General features: G+C 36.1%; 1 long non-coding RNA gene across 1 annotated transcript in view; it reads right to left on the minus strand.

Moving 5' to 3' along the window:
- Nucleotides 1-242: 242 nt before the first annotated feature.
- The window catches only part of LOC307182159, a 105,628-nt gene continuing 81,598 nt past the window's right edge, over nucleotides 243-24,272 (minus strand). Inside the window, exons 2-3 of the long non-coding RNA XR_013827138.1 lie at nucleotides 17,254-17,411; nucleotides 243-358 (exon numbers count right to left, since the gene is read on the minus strand). This is a non-coding gene — a long non-coding RNA (uncharacterized lncRNA). The remainder of the gene's footprint in view (nucleotides 359-17,253; nucleotides 17,412-24,272) is intronic.

Raw genomic sequence — 24,272 nt, forward strand, 5'->3', positions numbered from 1 at the left:
GTGTTGGTCAAAGCAAAAATCATACCAGATATTATCAGGAAGACCTTATTCAAGGCTACTGAAATAAGGACGAGAAACGAACACAGGATGAACTCAACTTCCCTAAACAAAAGGTAGGGGAGTTTATAAGAGCTGGGGTGGAGATACTAAGCCATCTGTTTTCTCATTGGCTTTACCCAAAGGAAAAGTAAACTTTCTCATCTCTTCATGACAGGATGTAGTTTTACAAGTTTGAGGGAGGTGCCCACCTAAAAGAGGTTCTTACCTTTCTACTGAGAATAGGAGATACGGACACTTTCTTCTTTGATGATTACATTTCAAAGGGATGGTTCTCAGGTCCTTGAGAAAGTCCCAGGTCCTGGGTTATAAAACAACAAGAAGCTTTTTAAAATGATTTATATATTTAAATATATATAATATAATAATATAATATATATATATATATTTAGAGAGAGAGAGAGAGAGAAAATTTACAAGTTTTCTAAGTAAATACTCTAAGAAAAGGGAGGGGAGGGGCCTCTGTGGTTAGCCATCTGAATTTTGTAAAGCCCTGGCTAGCGGAAGGTCAGGGGTCTAGAGGCAAGAAGAAGCCTGTCTAAAGTTCAGTCAAGCTGTGGGTGTTAAGGCTGTCTTTATCAGGACTGAATTCCCATCTAATATCAAACAAGCATCTGAGAAGAGGATAACGTTTGGAGCTAGTAAAAGAAGAGGTGGAAGACAGACTCACAGAACCATTTGCTAAAACTCTTTGCGCATTAACCCTCATTATCTTTTTTTTTTTTTTTAAGAAACCAAAGGAAATCTTTAGATTCTTATTAGGTGCTAAATATAAAAGATTCTTGAACTAAGACAAACATTTGTATTACCAGAGGACATAGATCTAAATTTAATGGAAGAGTAATCTTGCAAGGTAAATTATTATACTAATTTACAATACTAACTATAAAATGTCACTATAGTCAAGAAAGTATTTTAAATAATATATGCTATTCACCTGTATGTTTAGATGATAGAATTCTCACTTCCTATGACTGATTTAACATTTTGATTACAAACCAGTGGCTTAATTAAGGCCATATTTCAGTCCTGTTAATTTTCTAATAAAACAAATTGATTATATATGCTTACTGATGTCCTGTTCTTCATTCTCTTATAAGTGACCACCCTACTATGCACATAATTTTAATATTTAATCCAAGAAAAATGACATACTTAGATCTATGCTATACTGTGCAATGATTAAATTATGCAAATATAACAAGACAGGAATCTTGTTACATGAAAAATGCTGACTCATTCAAAAATGCTAATGTCCAACTGTTAAGAACTTCCTCTGAGAAAAACTTTCATGTAAAATTAACTGTTCTAACAAGATTTGACATAAATGAAATCTGCAAATGAATGAATAATTTATAGGTACTATATTAATGTCAGAAGTTTCCTGGTTAGATTTGCTTATTCTAAATTGCCAAGATATGATCCTAAAGGAAAATTAATCTTCAATCCCCAAAGTTTCTGTTACCTCATCTATTTAATGATTGAATTTAACATATTTATTTGTTCACCCCCTTTTCACTTTATACTCTTAGTCAAACAATTTAATGAGGACACAATTCATTATTTTTGAAATCAATGAATTATTATTCTGTTGGGCTAATTGAAATATTGGATAAAAACAGATGAAGAGTCATGAATGAGCAGGCTTGCTGAAAGTCAAATGGCTTTAACAGTGTATGAAGGGGTTACATTTTATGATAAAATCTTTAGTGATTCCATGAAAGAAGAAAATATGCATCCATCTGTCACTTTGCTCTCTTAACATCTGTACCAAGAGAACAGACAATAGATGTCAATTAATAAAACATCCTATTCTTAAATCTTTTTAAATTGAAAGTTAATTTGCTCATAAAGAACTTTTAGAACATATAGAAATGAAAAGGTAAATGATGATAATGTAACATTTTAGCAGTAAACTGGATAAAAATCAAGATGAAAAAAGGAGAAGGGGTAAATGTGAATTACAAGTTTATAGTTAATGTGAGGTCTTATTTTATGTAGTCTATTTCTAAGTTGAAAAATGTGTATTATGTGTTTCTAAATGAAGACCAATCAACTCTCTTCGTGAAGAGAAATTTTTTAACGACGTAAAGAAATGTAATTGACAGAGAGTTGGTACAATTTGTCACATTCCGTGGGCATTTTTTTTTTCCCATGGGTATTTCTAATGGGGTACGGTTGTAGCCATTTCACAGGAGTGGAAAGTCTGGCAGCACCTCCTCATCAACTATAGTGGTAAAGGAGAACAGTTCTATTAAGAGTGATGCATCAAAGTCGTTGGCAATTTTCATCCACATTATGAAATATAATTTCTAGTATTTTCCTAGTATTTACTTTTCAAGGAAAGTTCTATTCAAATAAACTTTGGATTTCTTTTCAGAATATATTCTTGGGAGATAAAATATTTTATGTATAAAATGGCCATTAGAGACGACAATACTTATTTCAAAATTACCTGGTACTGCACATTAATTAATGGCATTACATATGTATGAACCAATTACAATATTTACACAGGCCACGCAGATCCCTGTTCATTTAATTATAATTTGATAACTCTTTTGAATAAACTTAGCAACAGTGGCAAAACCCAATAGAATATATTAACATTTTACAAATGAATTACACGTTATGAGATAGAAAATTATTTTTTGTGACTTTAGGGGTCATAATCAAAATCCGATGTGCTGGGGCTTCCCTAGTGGCGCAGTGGTTGAGAATCTGCCTGCCAATGCAGGTGACACGGGTTCGAGCCCTGGTCTGGGAAGATCCCACATGCCACGGAGCAGCTAGCCCCGTGAGCCACAACTACTGAGCCTGAACTTCTGGAGCTTGTGCTCCGCAACAAGAGAGGCCGCGACAGTGAGAGGGCCGCGCACCGTGATGAAGAGTGGCCCCTGCTCGCCGCAACTAGAGAAAGCCCAAGCACAGAAACGAAGACCCAACACAGCCAAAAATAAATAAATAAATAAATAAATAAATAAATAAAAATTAAAAAAAAAATCCGATGTGCCTGAAGACAGGAAAAAGTGGGATGTCTTACTGGTTGTCATGTACATGGGTACAATAAATTATTTTACAAGCCATACCTCATATTATTATCATGCTATGACACAATTATGTTACCATCACATTGTTTATTTAGATGTATTTTAAATATTTAGTGAATAGGAAAGCATTAATTCATTTGAGACTTGGTAAATTTGAATATTTATTTATATTATGATCTTCAAGTAATTACATTTTCTGAAAATTTATAGGAATTAATAGTCCATTAAAGCCAAGTAATTATGGTGTAAGAAAATATAGGATATGATCACATAGTAGTTTAAACATATCATTTTATACTCTGCAGATTTAAATAAAACTATTAAGGCCTTATAAGAAAGTTCTGACTGGAGAAAATCTTGGGATGTAGTTATTTTGTCTTGTTTGACTTTTGTCTAATTTATCCCTGCAACAACATTTTTGTTTTACTATTTATTGCCTTAAAAAAAAATGTTAGCATGCTCATCTTTCTGTATTCCTTTGCTTTTAACCTGTGTCTTTATATATAAAGTGGTTCTTATAGACAATAGATCATATCTTGAAAATAGTTACTTCCCCCACCCTCTCCTGCCAGAAACAATAGGGTATTTTCACTATTCACTGGGAGAACCCAAAAATGTGTTAGGGACCCCTAAGACCACACTCCCCTAGGAGTTTCTCAAGATTAAGACAGTCCACATTCAGCCTCCAGCAATTTGTCATTATCACTTAAGTGTTCTACCAGCTTATGACTCCAGCAGCTTCTGTTCCAGGTAAACTGATCTCGGCCGTGACTCCCTGGATGTACCTATCTCCCCAGATTTCAAGGTGACAGTTTGCTCTATGTTCTCAATGGTTTGATGGGTACAATAAAAGTCATTACCTTTGAGTTTGTTCAGGTTTTTCTTATTGTAAGGAAGAAAAATGTTACTGACTGGAATGACCACTTCCAAGCTCTTGACATGTCAGAGATGAAACCAGAATTCTTAAGTACATTTAAGAGTAAATAAAAGTACTTTTTTAAGAACATTGGTTTGTATCAGAAAGGTACCCGATCTATTCAAGCCTTGAAATAGATAAGAATTTTGCTTTCTGAACAAAGAAAACATAAAATTAATCATTTGAAAGAGTAAATAGACACGTCAAATTTAGTGATTAAATATTTTCAACTCAAAACGTGAATGGTAAATATATAAATGATAAAGAATAGGAAATGTGTTTGTGTGTGTGTGTTTGTGTGTGTTATGCACTGACAAAGAAAACTTCCAGGTAATCTCTAAAAAGATATGTTATATTGTGATTTATAATAAGAAATATATATTTTGTTTTCATCCTGTTTCTGGCACAGAGCTCCTAAAACCCTTGTAATTTCTTGTGAGGAGAGCAATGAAGGTGTCTTTTCTTCTGTTGATGAGATTTAGTTTAGAAAGCCCCTACATCACCTAAGCATGGAGGCTAGTCACCAGAGGAGACAACCACATGACTAGAGCCTTGGAACTTTCATTCCCCAGCCCTCCAATCCACCTACTGAGTGCAGAGAGGCAGAAGAAATTGAGATCAGTCACCTATGGCCTATGATTTAAACAATAGTGCTTATGTAATGAAGCCTCATAAAATCCCCAAAGGAGAGGGTTCAGAGAACTTCTGGGTGGGTGAACATGTGGAGATTCAGGGAGAGTGGCGCACTGGGAGAGGGCGTGGACACTCTGAGCTCCTTCCCACATGTCTCGTCTATGCGTCTCTTCAGTCTGGCTGTATCTGAGTTATATCCTTTTATAATACACCAGTCGTCTGGTAAGTAGAATATTTCTCTGAGTTCTGTGAATTGCTCTAGCGGGGGTCATTGGAAACCCCTATTTATAGCCAGTTAGTCAGAAGCACAGGTGATAACCTGGACTTGCAACTGGCTGGCTGAAGGGGGGTGGGGGGCATTCTTTTAGGACTGAGGTTTTTTTTTTGTTTTTTTTTTCCGGTACGCGGGCCTCTCACTGTTGTGGCCTCTCCCGTTGCAGAGCACAGGCTCCGGACACGCAGGCTCAGCAGCCATGGCTCACGGGCCTAGCCGCCCCGCGGCATGTGGGATCTTCCCGGACCAGGGCACGAACCCGCGTCCCGTGCATCGGCAGGCGGACTCTCAACCACTGCGCCACCAGGGAAACCCTAGGACTGAGTTCTTAACCTGTGGGATCTGATGCTACCTCCAGGTAAATAATACCAAAATTGCATTAAATTTTAGGACACCCAGATGGTGTCAAAAATTACTTGTGGGAACTCCCCTCCCCCTGGTTGGGTGTAGAATCAGAGAATACAAAGAGGAATGATAAATTACCCATAATCTCAGTAGCTGGAGATGATGATTGTTAAGAGTTTACATAATTTCATGCTGTTGTCTCTTTCTTTTAATCAGAAACTACACTTATTTGCACAACTATATCATATACATATTTTCTGTTTCAAAAACATCTACATTACAGGTAATGCAACAACACCTCCCCAAATACATGACTCATTCGATAGCTTCAGAGAATACAACTATTAACATTATGCTCTGTATGCGTCCATTATTTTTCTGTACATAGACACACAAACATACATATTCATAAATCATTGTGCTGTATGATTTTATTAAAATTGTATGATATTGTGCTTAATGAATCATAATAAACTTCTTCAATTTAGCAGTGTTTTTTTATGCTTTTGTCATATTGGTTCAAATGAATCTTTCCTTATGGTTGGCCTCTGAGTAGGATTTTATACCATGCATCTTCTTTATTCTGTTTAACCACATTGCTATTGATGACAGTTAAGACTGCTCCAGTATTTTTTTTTCTAATGGTATAGACAATCAAAAAGTTTATCCATGCTATAGATTCTATTTTTTTCCACTTAAAAGTTAACCTGCTATTCAATTTCTTAAAATGCCTTACTTTCTTAATAACTAGGCTAGTAGCAGACACACCTCAGTGCAGGATTTTCAAGTAAATATTGAGATGAAGCACACAGCTAATATTAACAATTTGAAGGTCTTTATACTACTCACTCCAAATCTAACAAAACACTTAGCATCAGAACATTCCAGCATGCATGGGAGGAGGGGGAACAAGTTAAGTCTAGGTTTGCAGAGCAAGTGCCCACTTTGCTTCTTCAACCTGTGGGAGCTGCAGAGGAGTTGGAAGAGAAAGAGGTACTGGTTGAGCATCCCTGAGAATTGCCGGCCCCACCTGTATTTCAGGCAGGACATATGTATAAGTAAGAAGTGCTGATCTTTAAGGCACAGTAATTTCACCCACTTTAAAAACAACCATAGCAGCTTTCCAGCTTTTAAGAATCCATTCTCCCAGAAGTCATTATTTTTACACTTTGAAAGGATTTCATATGCTAAATATATATGTCATATATGCATATATATTATATAAACACTACCTATTTTTTTCTGGATTTCTCTTGAAATTTGCTTTTTTTTAACACTCATAAAGGCAGTCAGCTTGCCAATAATTCTGTGCCATCACAGGAGAATTCAATATTAAGCCAAGTGAATGACCAACATAAATATTTTTAAGTAATCTCAAATAAACTTAATTTTCTTAAACACTGGGACAAATTTCACATGGTTCAATTCATACAAAAACCCACTAAAGAAGATTCTAGCACATTTCCACATCTACATAATGAGATTATCTGCTGTTTCTGTCAGGATTTGGTTAGGAAAATAAAAGCAAGGACATGTATTCCAGAAATAAAGAGTTTAATATGGGAATTACGAGCTCACACAACTGGGAATAGCTGAGGAATGATGAACATAAAAGCTTCTAATAAATATCTCCACCTCAAGTCCTGAAGAGTGTGGTTCTCAAGAGCTCAAAATAAAGTTACTGCAGGGCTTCCCTGGTGGTGCAGTGGTTGAGAATCTGCCTGCTAATGCAGGGGACACGGGTTCGAGCCCTGGTCTGGGAAGATCACATATGTCACGGAGCAACTAGGCCCGTGAGCCACAACTACTGAGCCTGCGCATCTGGAGCCTGTGCTCCGCAACGAGAGGCCACGATAGTGACAGGCCCGCACACCGCGATGAAGAGTGGCCCCCGCTTGCCACAACTAGAGAAAGCCCTAGCACAGAAACGAAGACCCAACACAGCAAAAATAAATAAATTAATTAATAAACTCCTACCCCCAACATCTTCTTAAAACAATAAATAAACAAAGTTACTGCAATTTTTAAGAATCTTTGCTAAGTTCTCACCATCTACCTCAGTCTGTGGCAGCTGTGTCTTCTCAAAAGCCTGCCAGGAAGCCACTTCAATTCAACTGTCCTTGGGGAGTAGTTTTGTCTTTCACCTTGTAAATCACTCGTGAATGTTGTGCAATGCCAAATTCTAGCCTGAAACCATATGTGGAAGGGAACTTTGCAAAATTAAGCTCTGTGCTATTTTCTGTGAGGCAGAGGAGACCTGAGAAGGGAATAAATTGATGACAGACAACCCAGCATAGTCTACACCATCTCAACTCTGTATTTATATGCGACCCATTGACACACAGTTCACTTCTGAATGAAGAGGATAACAGCACCATGCCTGCCTGATGTGATGTATTTGTTCTTTGTACAACCACACACATGCTTACATTCTTCCTAAAAGGGGTAATTTCTTTCTTTCTTTGCCTAGTCACAATAGTTTATGTACTAGAACTTAAATGCTGAATTATAGAGCTGAATGTTATTTACACAACTTATATCTGTTATCAGATAGTGGGGAATGGAAAAAGAAAATATTTCATACAGTTAAATATCAAGGCAAGGAAGAAAAATACGTATAGTTACTATAGTCCTCCTGCCTGCAACTGGTTATGTGGCTGGAGTTAGGAGTCATAACTTCCTTTCTCCAATTCCTACTCAATGTTTGCTTTGCCCTCATCCAGCACCTTAGCTGGACATATTTATTTGGCAGACAGACCTAAACATGCACTCCTAAGAAGGCTGTGTCATTAATGGTTATTCTTATTTTGGCTTGTTATAGTTTTCTTTTTACTTCTAATTTTGGATGAAGTCCAGAAAATCCACTAAGTCCAGACATCCTCTTCCCTGTCCATTGTGTAGTAGCCATATTATTGCCCGTAACTAGTTAGAATCAATTATCTAGTTTTTTCCCTTTCAGTGGTATCAGTATAGTAACTGTAACTATCTGAAAACAAGGCCCAAGTGCTTCTTATCTAAATGCCTCTCTACCCCTCTGAAGAAGTGTCTCTCAAAGAGCACTCTGCTCACAGAGTGCCTTCTTCCTTCCCACTGCTGCCATGATTTCCTGCTCTGGCAGAAGACCTTGATAAAGCTCACAGCTGACTATGCAGAAATGGAAAAGGAGGAATAAAGCTATATTGTGGGTAAATATTCACATTTTCTAGATTTGCTTGATTTACAGTTTTTTGGTTGTTTCTGAGCTCTTCTGGCTGACCACAACACTTCTTAGTTCCTTTTGCAGGTTTTTGAAAAAGTCACACTTATTTAAACCTTTATTTAAAACCACTTATTAGACAAATTCTCTTCCATTCATGAAGAACAATGGGTCCTTCTAGTATGAATCAATCAGAGCTTTCCATTCCTTTACTTCTGCACCCACACACATCTACACCCATACCATGTTCCCTTACCCTCAAGGTGTCAAGATGTGGTGTCCCTCATCTGGACAAATATAAGCCCTGTAATTCTTATCCTTATTGCATTCTTTTCACCACCTTGATCTGCTATATCCTCATTCTTATTAGCTTTCAACATCTTTTTTACAAAGATAGAAGGAGCACACACAGTCTATAAGACTATCCTCACTTCTGACAACAACTGTAAGTTCAGGGATGGAGGGTTCCCAAAACCACCCTCAGGTTTCATAATTCACTAGAAGGACTCATAGAACTTACTGAGAGCTGTTATATTCAAAGTTATGAATTATTACTGGGAACGGATACAATCAAAATCAGCCAAGGGAGGAAGCATAAATGGCAGAATCCAGGAAAGTGTCAAACACGGAGCTTCCATTGTCCTCTGTCTGTGGAAGAGTATTCCTTTCCTGACATCTATGTGTGACAAAACACATGGAACATTGTCAACCAGGGAAGTCTATCTGAGCTTTGATGTTCAAAGATTTTTATTGAGGCTTCCGGGTCAACTACCTATATGGCAACGTCACTCTACAATACCTCTGGAGGTCAAAGTGATGATGTGTGACTCAAAGCCCTATCCTAAATCACATTGTTAGACTATAACAATGCCCCAGGCCAACAAAGACAATCCTGTAAGACAGGAGATTTCAAGAGCTTAGAGTGTAACTCTCAGAAGCTTAGGGCAAAAGCCATTTTTCTCTTTGGATACGATTAAATTATTTACTACACACTTTTCTAATTTTTAATTTTTCTCTCAGTCAATAAATACGTTCAAATTTGCCCATCCTAAAAATATTTTTTCCAACATCTCCCTCTAACAAATCTGTCTTCGCTTTTTTATTCAAAATTCTTCAAGTTTCCTCTTATTCATCTGCCACTCACTTCTCAGAGCTCTCTGTTCTTTCTCTGTTCCTTTCCTGTCATTACCCTATCCCTCCAATATTGTTTTCAGTGAACCTTTAAAACTCCAGATCTCAGGAAGTCTCTTCAGACTTAATCTTGTTTATATTCTGCCATTAACAATCACTTGGACATCTTGAAATGCTTCACAACCATACATCTCTCTTGTCTCTAAAACATCTTTCAAAGCCAATTATATTTATTCTGAATATTTTCCAACCTCCGTCAGTTGTACTTGAACCACTAAGGATTTATCATTTTCTCCTTCAACTTACATCAGCATATTACAAATACGTATTGGTTTAGATCATAAGTATGTTTATAATGGGCTTGTCTACCCCATTATGCTGGAAATACATTGTCATATTTATCAACTTTTTTTTTTTTACCCAGTGTTTAGTACAGTGCAGGAGACATATAATGCTCAATAAATATTTGCCGACTCCACTGCTCAGGGAAACTTCAAAGAGAAATTGAATTCTGAGCAGTGTCTCTAAGAATGAGCTGAAGACAGAGCAGATATTTAGTTCAATGTATCTAGGTGGTGCTATTTTCTGATGACAAGTACGAAGTGACAGATCACAATACAGTTAGGTCATATGAAAAAAAGAGAGTGCTAATTGAAGCTAAATGGTTGTATCCTACCTGGATATAGGATCTTATTATGCAAAATATTATATATAAACTACAAAATATATTATATACCAGGAAACTTAGCTGTCATTCAAAGATAACTGGGAATCAAAGATAATCAAAACTTGGTCCTGGGCTTCTCTGGTGGCGCAGTGGTTGGGAGTCTGCCTGCTGATGCAGGGGACGCGGGTTCGTGCCCCGGTCCGGGAGGATCCCACATGCTGCAGAGCGGCTGGGCCTGTAGGCCATGGCCGCTGAGCCTGCACGTCCGGAGCCTGTGCTCTGCAATGGGAGAGGCCACAACGGTGAGAGGCCCGCGTACCACAAAAAAAAAAAAAAACCTGGTCCTCTAAAAGTATACTGTAGAGTAGGAGACATTGAGCTTTGAGGAGTCTAAAATTCACTCTTCTTTTTTCCCTCTAGCCAATTTCAAAATGAAGAGATTAGCTGATATTGGAACAAGTGACTTAGGTGATACACTGGCAAAACTGAGATTTTAGGAATGATTCAAAAAATTCCACAGACTCACTGATCTAATAAATACTGACTAATTTGACTAGTCATTAGGCAGTTCTGAAAAAGTGCAGGCTTCGCTTAGAGTGGCCTTCTCTCAAAAAAATTTGCAGAATAGAGTAACAGAGTATGATACCTGTTTCTTGAAGGCATCCAGATTCCATGTGAGAAAACAAGGAAGGAGTTTTGTTTTTCATGACTAGCTCCTGCTCTTAAACTCACCAATCAACTCACTCCTCTTCTCTGGAGGAGTGTGTGAATAGGTTTAGAAGGGTCAAGAGTTTTACTCTATGGGTATTTCTCCACCTGGTAGGAAAATCAGGCATCAGAACTTAGCATTTGCATCTAACAGTAGGCATAAGACAGATAGTAATAATAGCTAATGCTTACTGAGAACTGTTTTTAAAAGTACATTTATTGTTATAAGTACTGTCAGTATGTCTATTTATAATGATGAGAAAAATCAATGATAGAGAATTTCAGCAACTAGAAGATGGCAGAGTTAAGATTCTAACCCAGTCAAACTACATACCTCCTTAAACTTTATACTATATTGTTTCTAAAATTATTGGACTATAAGGTTGGCCTTGATACTTTCCATAAAAATTGACAAGCATCCTGACTACAGTCCCATCTGTAAGGCATCATGCTGGTACCACATGGCTGTGCTGTCATTGTTTTAAGAGTCATCACCTGACCCAATTGCAGCTAAACTATAAACAAGCCAGCAGTCTCTGAGGGGAAAGCTCTGAACATAGAAGATAAGTCACTACAGTTGAACAAATATGATAATATGATACTGTGACATGGAGTGTTTGGATATGATGCAATGGGTCTCTTAAGCTATTTTGTAGAAACAAGTTGAAAGTCTGCAAGAAAAACAGAAAAAGCAGACACTTCACAGCATTAGATAGAAATTTAAAAAATCCTCTGCTGTTTCTGAAAAGCAAGAGAATCTGATCACCAGAGAACTTCAGTAATTTGAATAACTTCAGTGTTTCTTTCCATTGTTAGCAGCTGTCCTAGAGTCCATTTGCTTAGGAAAACAAGTATTTGTTTTGGTCCTGGCATCCTGTGGGGAAAAAATCAAATATCCATGATCTGGTTGCCTTATTTTCGTGTGTTGTTCTTTAAATAAACTCCCCAATTGCTTTAGAAATCACAGAAAGAAGTCTGACACAATATCATGGGAGTTCAGGAAAGAAGCAGGAAAAGAGAATTTCCATCTAAAAATTAACTGCTGCTTATTTTCAGTACCACAGTAAATAATCCACCAATAACCAATGGGCTTTGACAAGCAGGCCTTTTTTATTTCTACATATGCTTATTAACGCCAAAGAAACAGAAGACTCTAAGAGTATTAAACAAAAATAGCTAGCATTCACTGAGAACTTTTTCTGTGTCGGGAATTGTACTCTGTCTTTAAATACATTATTTAATCTCAAAGCAACCCTATAAGGTGGTTACTATAATAATTCCCACTTTATAAATAATATAAAAAAATACAGAAAAAGGTAGTAAGGCATAATTTACAACTAGCACATTTTGAAGCTGGAATTCAAATCCAGGCAATTTAATTCCAGCACAAACTTATAATTTATATTTTATATTATTTCTCATGTAGAGGAATTGATAATGTTTATCCCATTAAGATATTTGTAGGAAAATATCTTATGATGAATTGCTATGTTACCTTGTTTAGTTCTCTCCAAAAGAAAAGTTAGAAGTTATAGGAATAAAAGAAGGAAAAAGAGGAGGAGGGGGAGGGGAAGTAAAAAGTAAGTGAGGGCTTGGGGAGGAGGGGACTAAGAATTAACAATAAAAATAGAGTGTGGGGGCTTCCCTGGTGGCGCAGTTGTTGAGAGTCCACCTGCCGATGCAGCGGATGAGGGTTCATGCCCCGGTCCGGGAAGATCCCACATGCCGGGAGCGGCTAGGCCCATGAGCCATGGCCACTGAGCCTGCGCGTCTGGAGCCTGTGCTCCGCAACGGGAGAGGCCACAGCAGTGAGAGGCCCGCGTACCGCAAAACACACACACACACACACACACACACACACACACAAAAGAGTGTGGTATTTGTGGAAGAATAGGAAAATTGATCATGGAATCTAGAAGGAAATATGTATACGATCAATTGATTTTCAACAAAGTGGCAAAAGAATTGAGAGTTTCAATGATAATTTATACAATGTCAGGTTTTTAAAAAAATGTTGCTCACAAAAAGAAACTGCTAAGAAAATAAAATGGCAACGTACATGTTAGAAACATTTTTTTAAATGTGACTTGCAAAAAAAAATGTTATGTATAACAGGCTCACAAAGTTGGTTTACTTAGTCCAGAAAATCCAGTTCAGTAACTTGGACTCTTCCTATTATTTGTGTTTTTAAAAGGGCATGAGGATATTTCCACTGAAATAATTAAAACCAGAGAAATTGAATTATAGACAAAATATATGGAAATATTAAGAATAAAAATTTGACATAATAATAGCTAATATTTTTGTTCTTAACGTCTGGCTTACCCTATACTAATTTTTTTCTGGATGATACTCTGAGGCTATTACTACTATTGAATTTATTTTAATAATAAGTAATGATAGGGACAGAGTAAAGAGACAAAGTAGGTAATTAAATAGTTAATCTTACTAAGGGATTGTAGGTAAAGAAAAAAGTATGGGAGACCCCTATAAGTTAATGATCACTCAAGAAAGCAGGTTTGCTTAACCACAAAACCAAGCAGGCATGCTTAGCAACAAAATCATGCAACAGAAGCATGAGACTTGCCCCAAAACCATAAACAATGGTAGCATGAGAACCACATCCTGGCCAGTGAGCACGGTAAGTTAATGATTCCTAGGACATGCTCCTTTGTGCACACTAAAAACAAAAATACAAGGAAAGGGTGACATTATACTGTAACCTGAGATGATTTACCATTTTTAACATATGTCATTGTCTTTTTACTCATTTCCATTGCACAGTGACAGTCCCAGCTTGACCATGTAGGGACAAGAAAACTTCCCCGCCTGACATGGAGGAGGAACTGATGATGGAAGCTTGACGTCTCCTCAAGAATGAGGAAGAAAGTGGTTTTCTCCCCCTCCCCACTTTTCCTCTGATTATAAAACTGTAGCCCACTAAGTTCTCCGGGTGTGGCACCCTCTAGCCCGCCCACTTGTAAGCCTCACAAGCGTCCTATTCTAATAAATCACTTCTTATCTATCACTTTGCCTCTCACCGAATTCTTTCTGTGCTGAGACATAAAGAACCAGAGCTCCTCAGAGCCCTCTGAAACACCACTTAGCAGTTTCATCAAGGCTTTGAGAAAAAATAGAAAATATGTTTTAAAAATGTATATCTTGGGCTTCCCTGGTGGCACAGTGGCTGGGAATCTGCCTGCCAATGCAGGGGACATGGGTTCCAGCCCTGGTCTGGGAAGATCCCACATGCTGCAGAGCGGCTAGGCCTGTGCGCCACAACTACTGAGCCCATGTGCCACAACTGCTGAAGCCTGCGTGCCTAGAGCTAGTGCTCCACAGCAGGAGAGGCCACGGCAATGAGAAGCCCACTTGCTGCAACTAGAGAAAGCCTGCATGCAGCAACGAAGACCCAACGCAGCCAAAAATAAATAAATTTATTAAAAAATGTATATCTTTATCAATGGAAACGAATGGAAAGCCTAGAAATAAGCCTATGCACTTATGGTCAATTAATCTAGGACAAAGGAGGCAAGAATATACATAATGAGGAAAAGACAGCTTCTTCTAAAGTGGTGCTGGGAAAATTGGACAGCTACATGTAAAATAATGAAATTACAACATTTTCTCACACCATATAAAAAAATAAACTCAAAATAGATTAGAGACCTAAATGTAAGACTGGAAACCAAAAAACTCCTAGAAGAAAACATAGGCAGAACACTCTTTAACATAAATCATAGCAATATTCTTTTGGATCTGTCTACTAGGCAAAGGAAATGGAAGCAAAAGTAAACAAATGGGACCTTCTTAAACTTAAAAGCTTTTGCACAGCAAAGATACCATCTTCAAAAAGACAACCTACAGAATGGGAGAACATTTTTGCAAATTATATGGCTGATAAGGGATTAATATCCAAAATATATTAATAGTTCATACAACCCAATATCAAAAAAAAAAACCTAAATGAAAAATGGATGGAAGACCTGAATAGACATTTTTCTAAAGAAGACATACAGATGGCTAACAGACTCACAAAAAGATGCTCAACATCACTAATCATCAGAGAAATGCAAATAAAAACCACAATGGGATATCACCTCACACCTGTCAGAATGGCTATCATTAAAAAGACCACAAATAACAAATGTTGGCGAGGATGTGGAGAAAAGGTAACACTTGTATGCTGTTGGTGGGACTATAAATATGTTCAGCTGCTGTGAAAAACAGTATGGAGATTCCTCAAAAACCTAGAAATAAAACTACCATATTACCCAGCAATTCCACAGCTGGGTATATATCTTAAGAAAATGAGGGCTTTCCTGGTGGCGCAGTGGCTGAGAGTCCGCCTGCCGATGCAGGGTACACGGGTTCGTTCCGCGGTCCGGGAAGATCCCACATGCCGCAGAGCAGCTAGGCCCGTGAGCCATGGCCGCTGAGCCTGCGCGTCTGGAGCCTGTGCTCTGCAACGGGAAAGGCCACAACAGTGAGAGGCCCGTGTACCGCAAAAAAAAAAAAAAAGAAAAAAAAAAAAAGAAAATGAAATAACTAATTAAAAAATATACACGCACCCCAATGTTCATAGAAATATGATTTACACTATTGTGTATTCCAAGATATGGAAGCAACCTAAGTATCCATCAACACATGAATAAATAAAGAAGATGTGGTGTGTGTGTGTGTGTGTGTGTGTGTGTGTGTGTGTATGTGGTTTGTGTGTATGTGTGTACATATGTATACACTCAGACATAAAGAAGAATGAAATTTTGCCATTTTCAACAACATGGATGGACCTTGTTATTCTTGGTGAAATTAGTTAAGACAGAGAAAGACAAATACTCTATTATATTACTTATATGTGGAATTTAAAAATTGAAACAAATGAATACATATAACAAAACAGATACAGACTCACAGACACAGAGAACAGACTAGTGGTCACCACTGGGGAGAGGGAAATTGGGAGGGCCAAGATAGGAATAGGGGATTAAGAGGTACAAACTACTATATATAAAATAAATAACCTACAAGGATATACTGTACAGCACAGAGAATATAGGCAATGTTTTATAATAACTTTAAATAATCTACAAAATTTTCAAATCATTATGTTGTACACCTGAAACTAATAAAATATTGTAAATCAACTACCCTTTGATAAAAAAAAAGTCTGAAAATCAACCTTGGGCTTTTTCTTCCTCCTTCAATTGGCCATATGGAACCTCCCCACTGGACAGGAACAAACAGTAAGGGGAACTGGTACAACTTTGGTGGGTGACATGGGGGTCTGATCTACTCATCTGCTCTTATATTTTACACATGCCTTTTGGTCATGATCAGACTCAATCCTGGGTATACCAGTTTCATCTTGTGATGGACTACTGCTAGATATGTCCATTTTTATGACTTGGTGAGACCAACAGAACCCATATCAGAAGTTTTAGGTGTATGGCCACTTGGTGTTCCATGATCAAATGTTCTCTTTCTGCCAAGGCCTTGACATGCCAAGAGTTTTAAAAGGACATACAAGTATCTACTGAAGATAGTATAAACTTACTCCACAATCTCAGATCTTACATATTTTTCCTCCCATTGGGGCTTGCCATAAATAGATTACTGTATCTTTCCCTAAGACTAAAACCTCCAATAGCATAGGGTGTACCAGATTGTAGGGTGATATGGAACATCCTATATATCTTCCTGCTTCCTGGTAGAGGATATGGATGCATAATTTAGTTTTACATAGTTTATAAAACTGCAACTTGAAAAGGTTCAAAAATATTTATGAAAATAATGAATAATTAGGAAAATATAAGCTGAATATGACCTCAAGTTTATTTTCTCTCTCTGACATTTACAGAAAGCATACTATGTGAGATAACGGCACTTTTTCATAATGCTGGTTTGGGAACATGTAGAAATTCTTGTCAAGTGATATTGTTCTAATAATTTGTTCACCTTTGCATCCAAATGAACAGAAAGTATTTTTTAAATCATTAAATATATTTATGCAAAGATGGAAAGTAATACAGGAATAATAGCATAATTACTAGTTTCCAACATCAGATATCTCTGGTGAATAACTGGCATACAATGGATTACAACCAACTTAAAATGTCTTTAATAAGTTACTGAAAAAACTATAACCCTCTTAGTCAATAATAATTAATTATGTTTATTTATGTTTGATGTACTTATTAAAATGTATTTTCTTATTTTTGAAGTATAATGTAATAGAATTTATGAGTTATATAAATTAAGGATAAATGTACCTACCACTCATCTCTTCTTTTATTTTTAATTTATTTATTTTTGGCTGCTTTGGGTCCTTGCTGCACGCGGCTTTCTCTAGTTGCAGTGAGTGGGGGCTACTGTTCATTGCAGTGCTTGGTGCTTCTCATTGTGGTGGCTTCTCTTGTTGTGCAGCACGGGCTCTATAATATATAATATATATAATAATAATATATATAATATATAGTATATTGTGTACAGTATATATTCACAATTATATATAACATATTACATATATAATAGTGTACAATATATATACACACTCTATTACATATATATGTTATACATATAATATAAATAATATATATTGATTCATTTATATAACATAATATGAATAATTATATGTGAAAAATAACTGTCAGTAAATGTGTATATACATATATATTATATTATATCGTATATTAAGACATGCATTTACACAGTAAGTGGCAATTAATTTCCTCTTCAATGATATGCATGCTCATTGAATTGTCATTTTATTTTTGTTGTTGCTTTCGATTACAGGAATTTTTTCTATATTTAGCATGCCAACATATTTCAGTCACAAGTATTGAAAATATATCTCCAGACCTCTGATGTGTTTCTTTTATGATGAACAGATGTTCTTATTTTTTAAGATATCCTTAATTTTATCATAAACCTAAAGCATACTAAAACAAAAACAAATGTATATTGAAATGTATCTAGTAAAAATTGAAAAGGATATTTTTCATTTGTCATCACTTTCAGAGATAATTACTATTGATATTTTGGTATATGTTTTCCTAAGTTTTTATAATTAAAGTCATGTCTTTTATGGATATTGCATCTTCTTACATATAACTGATAGTATTAACCATATATTTTAAACTTACTCTACACGTCCCAAATTACATATGTAGGAAATAGTTATTTAATACAGTTCACACATTTCAACCTGTTATCTCTCTTTCTGTGCCTAGGATAATGTTGTTACCTGTTCATATTTATCATTTTTGGTTAAGATTAATCCATGTTTACACTGGTAAGATCATAATAACCATCATATGTTTTGCTGTTTAATATTCCTGGCAAGCCTATGTGAGAGCAATGGTTTGCTGCAAGGTAACAGGGGGCTGTGTGTTGTTTTTTGCCTTAGTCGAGTGCGTAGGCAGAAGAGGATGGAAGAATAAATGTCCTGAGAGGAGTAGCTGGCAGTAAACCAGCAGCCAATGTCCTCCTTCTGCCTGGTGAGTATCTGTGCAGCCCATCACTAGGGTGGATTGGTGGCTAGATTAGGCTAGAAAGTGAGCTCCTCTCAGATTATATCTACGAAAGTATTTTCAAGAAAACCCAAGTAGAAGCACGAAAGTGAATTTTGCATCATGGACAGACAAGAGTCATGGACAATTCAGAGGAGGTACCACTTTAACTCTAAAAAAGCATTTAAGGATTTCAATAAGTGATGAAAGGGTGTGGTAGGATTATATTAACATGACCACTTAGTATTTAATGCAAGACTTCTTTTGGAAGAAAACTATACATGGAGTTTTTTTTATGAATTAGACAGTTGTGAAACCATGGGTTATAAAGCCCCACAGATGAAGAGTTGTGTCTCAGTACAGAATGAGACTGAAAAAAAGAGCTAAAATCAGATAGAGTCAGATTTAGCAGCATCAACACTTAATCAAATACAAATATAGAAAAAGATGAAAAATCCTTCAGCCTTAACAGGCCAATAAGGGGCTTCTTTTTTCTGATATTGAGTTATTTACTAAATGTTTCTATTGATAAGTTTGACCCAATAAGTCTAGCTTAGTCATTTTACAAAATCTTGGCATAGAGTAATATCATACTGGAGATGCAGATTCAATAAGAAAAAAAATCCACATAATCAAAAGTGATTTAACACTAATATATTCTAAAAATGATTTGCCATTGAATAATGATAATAACGACAGTTGGGGTGTATTGGGGATACATCAAGGGACATATAAGTATTATATATTTAATATAAAAGTTAAATTGTTAAATTTAAATACAATTTTAATACCTTAGCAAAAAAGAGATATGTGCAAAATGATTAATTGGGATTTATTTATTTAGAATTTTATTTCTGAACATAATAATTCCCTCATTCCCTTTTACTATTGTGAATTTATATGTTGATTAAAGTTGTTAACACCTTAATTATCCAAAAGTAAGTTTAGATTTCTTTCACCTAGTAGCCAACATATTGTAGGACTAACACATAATGTACACACACCATCTTAAAGTTTTAAAAATAAGGAGACACATAGTAACTCTTGTCATGCTTTTATTTCTTATTGAGACTAATATATTGCAGCTAAATTTACAGGTGTTTTCTTAGAAGTTTCTAGGTCATGTAGTATGATTTTTCTGTTAAGCAATATTACAAAATATTAGGCAACTCTCCTTATTATAAACTTTGACTTAAAGCAGAAAAAAGACTGCAGTTTGTTTGTTTGTTTTTTGCGGTACGCAGGCATCTCACTGTTGTGGCCTCTCCCATTGCAGAGCATAGGCTCCGGACGCGCAGGCTCAGCGGCCATGGCTCACGGGCCCAGCCGCTCCACGGCATGTGGGATCTTCCCGGACCGGGGAACGAACCCGTGTACCCTGCATCAGCAGGCGGACTCTCAACCACTGAGCCACCAGGGAAGCCCTCATTTTCTTAAGATATATACCCAGCCGTAGAATTGCTGGGTAATATGGTAGTTTTATTTCTAGGTTTTTGAGGAATCTCCATACCGTTTTTCACAGCAGCTGAACATATTTACATTCCCACCAAGAGCGTACAAGGGGTACATTTTCTCCACATCCTCGCCAACATTTGTTATTTGTGGTCTTTTTGATGATAGCCATTCTGACAGGTGTGAGGTGATATCCCATTGTGGTTTTTATTCGCATTTCTCTGATGATTAGTGATGTTGAGCATCTTTTTGTGAGTCTGTTAGCCATCTGTATGTCTTCTTTAGAAAAATGTCTATTCAGGTCTTCCATCCATTTTTCATTTAGGTTTTTTTTTTTGATATTGGGTTGTATGAACTATTAATACATTTTGGATATTAATCCCTTATCAGTCATATAATTTGCAAAATTTTTCTCCCATTCTGTAGGTTGTCTTTTTGAAGATGGTTTCTTTGCTGTGCAAAAGCTTTTAAGTTTAAGAAGGTCCCATTTGTTTACTTTTGCTTCCATTTCCTTTGCCTAGTAGACAGATCCAAAAGAATATTGCTATGATTTATGTTAAAGAGCGCCCAAGACTGCAGCTTTAACTTAATTTACCATACACTGTTTAGGAAACATTTCAAATTGTTAAAAAATATCTTGTAATGATACAACCAGACTTTTGTTAATAATATCAACACATAGTATTAACAGTAAGCCTTAATGGCTCAATAATTAAATCCATCCTGGGATGGTTACAGGACATTACCATAAATGTGTATTGCCAAAATACATTGTCAAATGAATACTCCTCACAACACACACCTGTTCAAACAGGCTTTTAATATGGTGACAACTCTTTCACTATTTATGACACTGTAAGGTTTATAAACCAATCATCCTTACCAGTGTCTTACCTTGTTTTAATTTGTTTAATTGTGGTTTTTTCTTTGTTGTATCTTAATTTTACAGTTAGTGTGTAATTCCTTATAGTTTTCCCTCTTCCCTAAAGAAATGAAGAAAATAAATGACCAACTCTTAAGCATAATCTGTTTTACATTTGGATCTTTTTTGTTAAAAAGGTATTAAATTGTCCTAATTTACTGTTTTCAAGCTGATTTATCTCCTGTTTCCATACCCTTATGTATTTTTCTTTATATAAAATTAATATATCCTAAATAAGAACATATAATCAAACATAGCATATTAAAAATACATTTACATAATTGAAATGTATCTCTTAAATAATAAATTAAGGTAATTCACCTAGAAATCATTTAATATTATAATTTTAAAACAATGATTAGTTTGATCACTATATCCCAAATGAGAGGGTAAGCCCCAAAGCGCCACTAAGATGCCTTTATTATTTTATAAGAAAAGAGAAGCCTCTCTGATGAAGTTTGTCTCTGTGTGCCTACAGGACTAGGAGTTACTCAATAAATGAACCATTTTCATGGAATTTCCTTTCACAGCCTTTCATTTTTTAAAACTTATATGTATTGATTTCTTATCTTTATTTTTACAGTGTAACTACTTTGAATATTATTCTTCAAAGTAGTAAGTAGAGATAGTAAGCACCAATACAAAGACAAAAGTCACAATTCGGAATTATCCTTATCTCCCTCAATTGAACTAAAAGCTTCCTTCTCTTCCTTCTGTAGTTACATCAGATATAGTTTTCCAAAACTAAAAAAATAGAGTAGTATAGAACATATGGTTTAGAGACATTAATGGTGTAAATTGGGCCAAGTGTTTAATATCTAGGAATCTAACTCTATAACAGGGATATAATATTATTTGACAGAATATTGTGAGTCTGCAATGAAATAATTATAAATCACAATAGACTATTTTGTGAACTATGAGTTTCCATAAATATATTTAATGTGTTCACTTCTAAAATCAGAAGATAAATTATATGCTCTCTCTTTTGGCCCTAAATGTATCCTGTTTTGTTCCTATTAGAATTATTGCAATCACTTATTTTGAATATTTTAATATTCATCTCCTCCTGCTGATAACCTACTCATCTTTGAGCAGATGTGTGCTCACCTTTCAGGAACCTTTATGCTACCACCTTATTTTTGGAACCACCCATACCAGGAAGCCAAATATCAATACTCTCAAATTACTTTCAGTTCCCCTTGCCAAGTTCTCATTCTCTTGGAGCTCTTCTCTCAGCTAACCTGGTGCTCTTCATCATATCTTATGATATTAATATTAGATTTAAATGTAATGTGTTTCTATATCCACAAATACTGACAGTTTTCAAATATTACTGCTAAAGATGAAAATATTTTAAATATAAGGGGTTAATATCTAATAGTAGACCTCTGTCAGTTCATGTAGGGCCAAATATTGATAGGGTAGTCTACTCAGATACTCTTAAAATTATAAACACATGAGTGAATATCTATTCTGAATAATTATGATGTATCATATCTGTCACCCATGAGTTTAGTCCAAGAGATCCTTGGGGCAATAGGCTTAGTGGACCAATGTCCTAAATTGTCAATTATTTTGATAGAACTCATTCTAGTTTTGAGCCTCAGAACTTGACCATAATTCAACTTATAAGATATTATTATACACAATTAATCCTTATCTCTCAGTGGTACTCACTGTTAGCATCTGAAAGCACGTAATTTCTTATAACATCATACAAAGCTCAGAAAATAAATCCAGTAGCATAGAGTGGCTCATCAAAAATTATAGGGCTTCCCTGGTGGTGCAGTGGTTGAGAGTCCGCCTGCCGATGCAGGGGACACGGGTTCGTTCCCCGGTCCGGGAAGATCCCATATGCCGCAGAGCGGCTGGGCCCGTGAGCCATGGCCACTGAGCCTGCGCGTCCGGAGCCTGTGCTCCGCAACGGGAGAGGCCACAACAGTGAGAGGCCTGCGTACCGAAAGAAACAAAAACAAAAATTATAAATAGTGGGAGATTTCTTTTGCTACCTTTCAGTGTTTCAGTTTCACTTCTTAACTCCTCTGTGTCTTAATGATCATCTTATTTTGACTTTCTGCATAATTCACTTAACTCATATTTTTAGCATTAACTGTATGTCTGGAAACATTTGCTGATACTGCAAGGGAAATAAGACAGACAAGATCCATGCTCCAGTGAAGACTGCAATTTATTGTAAGAGAAACATATAGTAAATATATAATCAAATAAGTGATGAAGGTAATTTCAGTTAGGAATAAGTTATAAGAAGAAAACAAAAGATGGTAATGAAGTGTCTGAGGAGGCACATTAATTTGTAGGAAATCCTCTCTGTAGGAATTCAACTCTGAGGAAATAATATTTTTTGAGGCATTCACCACAGAAAGATCTATGGAGCAAAAGGTCCTAATTAGAAATACACATAGTATATTGAAGAAACATAAAGTCTGGTATAGTTGGACCATAGTAAGCAAATGGACAGTGGCTTGAGGGTGAAGAATGAGGCAGGCATTATGACTTGTAGTGCCTGGGAGCTGGCAGTTTGGACTTAATCCAAATTCTACATCAACCCATGGAGGATTTTAGATAATATATAAAAAGCTATGATTGGCATTTTTAAAAGTAGATGAGCTATGCACCAAAGGGAAATATCCAAATGGTACCATTACAAATCATTAAATGATTTCATTTTGTGAGTTGATAATTTTATATAATCACTTTGTCATCTATAATTCACAATGAATAGGTTATGTCATTTGAAAGTATAAGAAAAGAGAACACACTTTGCTCAAGATTCAAATGACACATGAGGGTGTGAGTGAATAGAGAAATGATAAGAAAGAAAAACATTCTTACTGCTGATGTGGAGAAAGTTTTAGTGGTCTGGATAGAAGATCAAAGCAATCATAACATTCCCTTAAGCCAAAGCCTAAAGCAGAGCAAAACCCTAATTCTCTTTCAATTTTATGAAGGCTGAAAGAGGTAAGGAAGCTGCAGATGATGAAAAGTGTGAAGATAGCAGATGTTGGTTCATAAAGTTTATGGAAAGAAGCATCTCCATAACATAGAAATGCATGGTGAAGCAGCAACTGCTGATATGGGAGCTGCAGCAAGTTGTCCAGAACATCTAGCTAAGATCATTAATGAGGGTGGCTAAACTAAACAACACATTTTTCAACGTAGACAAAAAAACTTTCTCTTTGAAGAAGATGCTATGGAGGACATTCATAGAAGACATCATTCTTGTTCTGGAAAATGAAAGCCATGATTTACGGGGCAGAACACCTCTGCTCTTTCCCTTACCCCCAAATACTCCAATTTTACCCAGCTCTAAGCCCATTTACAGATAAGCAAAGAAAAATTACCCTCCTAATTATGTTCTCCTTGCCAATGCCATGATTCCATAGATC

The sequence above is a fragment of the Stenella coeruleoalba genome (assembly GCF_951394435.1).
Source record: "Stenella coeruleoalba genome assembly, chromosome: 2".
Taxonomy (NCBI): Eukaryota; Metazoa; Chordata; class Mammalia; order Artiodactyla; family Delphinidae; genus Stenella; species Stenella coeruleoalba.